A 5,446-nucleotide genomic window follows, 5' to 3' on the forward strand; every position below is an offset into this window, starting at 1 on the left:
GCCCTGCTGGCAAAGGATTGAACAGATAATAGGGAATGTACTTAATTACATTGGCTTTTATTCCTTCTGAAATGTTTACAGAGGTAATTAGAAGTCAGATTAGGTGTGAGGCACAGTGACCTTTAAGGAAAGCATCCCCTCAAACAATCAGGAAGAGGGAAACAAAACAAAGCAACAAGGGCAAATGCCTACTGCAAAGGTTAATCAGAGCGACACTGTGGTTAGCAGGGGATCTCGAGCTTGCCAAGAGAAACCACTTATCGGGTATTAAGGATGAGAATTAGGCAAGGGCAGAACACTTCTGTGGGTCCTTGTCTTCCCAACCTGCAATGTCAGTGGAAGAAAAGACTGTCTTTCTAGACCTGCATCTCCCGGCTCACTGAATAGTTTCAGGTTTCTACCGACATCCTTGGAATGATACAGTACTGCAAATTTAGAGTGGATCATCTGTGTAGGCCAAAAATCAAAGACAACCAGGGGCCATTCTTACCTTTGAGTCTAGGTTAGGGATTCTTAGATACTTTCCGCCCGTGACTCCTTTTCATCTTCGAAATATTTATGTGACCTTGGATATAGGTATACAGATAGTTCTGCTAATCAAACATTTACTAATAATGAATTAGAAGGAAATGTATTTTTAAACTATTCTTTGGTGTACAAGTATTTTTACCGTCAATTAAAGTCAAGAGCAAATTTTCACTTTAATGAGATAGATATATGCTGTTGTTGTTTTGCACACACACACACACACACACACACACACACACACACACAGTGTTCATAGACTGTGGAGAAATCAGATACTAAGCAGGAAGCTTCTTTTCTGCCAGGTAGAGGACAGAGGATGGGGGAGGGGTGCAGTACGAGAAGCATGAAGTAGAGAATTCTACTGTTTCTTGGATGAATGGAGTATTTTTATTTCGCTCCTGACACCGGTACAGTATTGGTGACCCAGCATTAGTCACTAATGTGTTTAATCCACACACATAGTTCAAAAGGACAGAAGCATGTTGTGGTGGTTTGAATGTGCTTGGCCCATGGGAAGCAGCATTATTAGGGTGTGTGGCTTTGTTGGAATGGGTGTGGCCTTGTTGGAGGAAGTATGTCATGGTGTAGGCGGGCTTTGAGGTTTCCTAGTGCTCAAGCTCCACCCAGTGCAGAAGAGACCCTCCTCCTGGCTATAAGAGTTGCTTCGGTCATGGTGTCTCTTTACAGCAATGAAACCCCATTTTCATTGCTAAGACACATGTTTAAGGCTATTTTGTAAATTCTGCCCTAGTCCTAAGCCAAAATTAATTTAATAATTAAAAAAAAACCTGATAGTTGTCAGTAGCTCTAATAGCAATTTTTGAATCCAAATATCTCAACACAGTGTGAATCCAAGGAGGTACACATGAAGGAATGATACTAGGAAAATGTAAAAAGTCTTTGTTTTCTGTAAACTATTGTAATTGTTATTTGATTGATTATTTTTAAAGAAAGGGTTTCTCCGTGTAGCCCTGGCTGACCTGGAACTCACTCTGCAGACCAGGCTACCCTTGAACTCAGAGATCTTCTTGCCTCTGTCTTCCCAGTTCTGGGATTCAAGGTGTGCACCACCACTGCCTGACATTAGTTTTTTGACACTTTATTTTTATTTTTAAAATAGGTTCACAGGGCAGTAGGCGTCCACGTGAAGTTTTCAATAATTTTGATCAGTTCTCTCCTCATGACACTCCTTCGCTTCTCTGGTCCCTCCTTCCCACTGTACACATTGGCCTGGGATATTTCCCTTCTACTTCTCTCCTCTCTTTCCCCATCCTATCTCATGGGCTCCTTTTGAGTTTCCTGGTCTTTACCTGTATTTACTTCCACTAACACCCCCCTGCCCCCAGTGGACATCATTACTGTTTAATAAATCATCAACTTCTCCAAACTGCAGCTGCAACTTCATCGTATTCCCATGCTGAGTCATGAACGGTGACAAAGCTAACCAGAGGCTGCACACGGAGAGCTGAGCTTTTCCAGCTCGCTTCCTTTCGCAGGCAGGATACAAACGGATGCCCTCTACAGTGCGCAATGGTTTTAGTCACTAAGGAATTTAAAGGGCATCTAAGGAATTTAAAGTCCCGATGTAGAAAACACGAGCTGAGATGCTGTGCAGCTGTTTAAGGGTTCCTGGTGCTGCGTCTTGCACCAACACCAACCGGAGATGCGGAGAACACTAGGTTGGCTTAGGGGCTGTGTGCAGGAACCAAAGCAGAAAAATACTAAACATTGCTGAGAGCATCCGCCCCCAGGAAGGACTTCACCTTCCAGGAGCGCTAGCCTGGCACCGCCCCCAGCGCCAGCCTGGCACCGCCCCCAGCGCCAGCCTGGCACCGCCCCCAGCGCCAGCCTGGCACCGCCCCCATCCTCTCCACCACCTGTGATAGCGATGCAACCCCCCACTAACACATTTTTAAGAGTTAGGGGCTAGACTGCACGTAGACATGTAGCCTTTGTCTTTCTTAACCCAGCTTGCTTTGCTTAATATAATGTATTCTAATTCCATCCATTTTTTTCCTGAAAATTTTATAATTCCATTTTTCTTTATGGCTAGATAAAAAAACGTCCATCACATATATGTGTGCCATGACTTTATTATCTACCTAACTATTGATGGACACCTAGCAGCCTACTAGATTTCCGTGCTATATGATCAGCATCAGGCATGGATGTACAATCCTCTCTGTGATGGGACATAGACAGATTCCTTGGTGCATATGTCCAGGAGCAGAACGGCCATGGTATTAGTTTGTAGTGAAGCCTCTACATTGACCTCCATAGTGGCTGACTTGACGCATACTCCCACCCACAGGGAGAAGAGTCTCCCTTTCCCCACATCCTTACCAGTGGTTGTCACTTAGTGTGATTCGTGGCCCTCTGCCTGGCAGGTCACTGACTGTGTTATCCAGGCAGGAACTTGTCTGCAGAGGGAAAGGGGTACCCTGCAGATGGCAGCCATGTCGGAGTCCTTGTCGGAAAGAGAGAAGTCAGAATCAGACTCACATCAGATCAAACGTTCAGTTAAGCCTTAGTCTGAGAGCATTTTCCCACGCAGTAATGGGAACGTTAATTCCTCCAGCCTATTGTTACATGTGACTAGTGGACCTCTATCAAAGGGAGGTCCCTGAGGGTCCCCGAGATAGAACTAATAAAAACTGGCCTTAGGGCGGACCAGTGGTGGTGAGGGGAGAGGCAGTTTGCTCAGGAACAATAAAGTGCTGGTGGGCTTCTGGCATGGGCTGAAAACGAGGCACAAGGGACTAATGTACCTCTTCTGCCTTGCCTCCTGCCCGTGCTTCCCAGATATCCAAGGGAAGCTTTATGAGTCCCCATACAAGGGTGGTTGCCACAGAGGCTGTTATCTTAAAAACAATAGTTTTACTGAGGCGTAATTCACACATACCACAACAGGCTCATTGAAAGGGTACAGTTTGGGGCTGGAGGGATGGCTCAGCTGTTCAGAGCATTTGTTGTTCATGCAGAGGACCCAGGTTCAGTTCCCAGGACACACACAGGTGGTTCACAATCATCTGTGACTTCAGTTTCAGGGCATCGGCCTTCTTCAGACATCTGAGAGCACACACACACACACACACACACACACGCACGCACACACGCACGCACGCACGCATGCACGCACACACGCACGCACGCACGCATGCGCACACTATACAACATACAGCCAGGGCTGGGACTCACTTGCCTGAGATGCACAAGGCTTGGAACTCTATCCCCAGCGCTGCTAAAATAACAACAAAAGTAAATTAACATTCTAGCATTCTTTAGCTTTTCTACAAAGGTGTATATCCGTCAGCACAGTCAGTTTTAGGATATTTTCATTTATCGATTAGACACCCACACCCACCTTCACCCAGACGTGAGCCTCGGAAACTACTTTACTTCCTGTCTCTAATAAACCTACCTATTCTAGATTTCATATAAAAATGACGTGCATAATCTGGTGGTCTTCGTTTCTCAGTGTGTGCTTGTGTATATTGTACGGGATGTTGTGAATGTTTGTGTTTGTGTGTGTGTCCATGAAGACGAAAGCCACAAGTTGCTGTCAGGTGTCTGTTTCTCTCTGCCTGAAAGATCCCTGCTTAGCAACAATAAATGCCATTTCTGTTAGGCTGTGTACACACGGGGCAGGCTAGGTCAGGGTCCCAGCGGCCAGCTTACAATAGACAAAGAAAGAAAGACACTCAGATAAGCCCAAAGCAACTATCCTCGAAAGCTGCAGCCCCGGCTGGTACCAGGAGTTGTGTCCTTGGAACCATATTTCTGCCACAGTTCCCACACTTCGATAAGCCCAAGGCAACTATTCTCCGGAGCAGCAGCCCCCGCTGGTACCAGGAGCCGTGTCCTTAGAGCCATATCTTTGGGCTCACTCCCTGGCCACATTTAAACTAGCCAATTAAAACCCTGTTACTATGCTTCTGCTTCTGTACCTCGCTTCTGCCCCCCAAACCCTATAAAAAAGAAACCGTCCCTTGGTTCGGGGTGCCAGTCTTCTGAATAGGCTGTCGCCCACGGACGTCTGTGACCAATAAAACCCTCTTGCGACTTTCATCCAGTGGTCTCGGCTGATTCTTGGGTCCTGGGGTCTCCTCAGATAAAGGAAGGTCCTCTCAACGAGGGTCTTTCATGCCCAATTGTTGTTTTAATATTTAATTTATTAACTTGTATTTGTGTGCATATATTAGTTTTGCATTTGTCTGGTGTGTGTGTGTCTTGTGTATACACATGTACACACCATGTGTGACATGTGATCAGAGGATTGCTTTAAATTTTTTTTAGAATCATCTCCCTCCTCCGATGAGGCAGGCTCTCCCTTGTTTCTGCCGCTCCGCATACACTAACAGAGCAGCCCCCCCCCCCCCACGCAAGCTTTTGGGTGAGTTTCCCATTTCTATCTCGTTTCTTCATAGGGGTGTTGGAAATTACAGCTGCCAGTCACTGCATTCAACGTCCTTTATAAAATTCTTTATTCATTTCACAACCCCATATCAGCTCTTCCTCCTCTCCTCCTGAACCCTCCCTCACACAAGTCCTTCCCCCATCCCACCTTTTTTGAGATGGGGAAGCCGCCCCTGGGTATCACCCTCCCCTCCAGCATCCCCCTACCCCCACGCTCACACACAAATATCAAGTCACTGCGGACAGGGGCATCCTCTCCCACGAAGACCAGACAAGGCTGTCCATTTAGGGGCTCGGGATCCACAGGCAGGCAGGCAACAGGCCCAGGGACAGCACTGCTCTAGTTGCTGGCGGACTCGCATGAACACCAAGTTGCTCATCTGCTACATATGTTCAGGGGGCCCAGGTCCAGCCCATGTTCGCTCTTTAGTTGGTGAGTCAGTCTCTGGGAGACCCCACGGGTTCAGGTTAGCTGTGGAGTCCCTATCCTCTTCAGGTTCCT

Source organism: Micromys minutus (genome assembly GCF_963924665.1).
Source record: "Micromys minutus genome assembly, chromosome: 25".
NCBI lineage: Eukaryota > Metazoa > Chordata > Mammalia > Rodentia > Muridae > Micromys > Micromys minutus.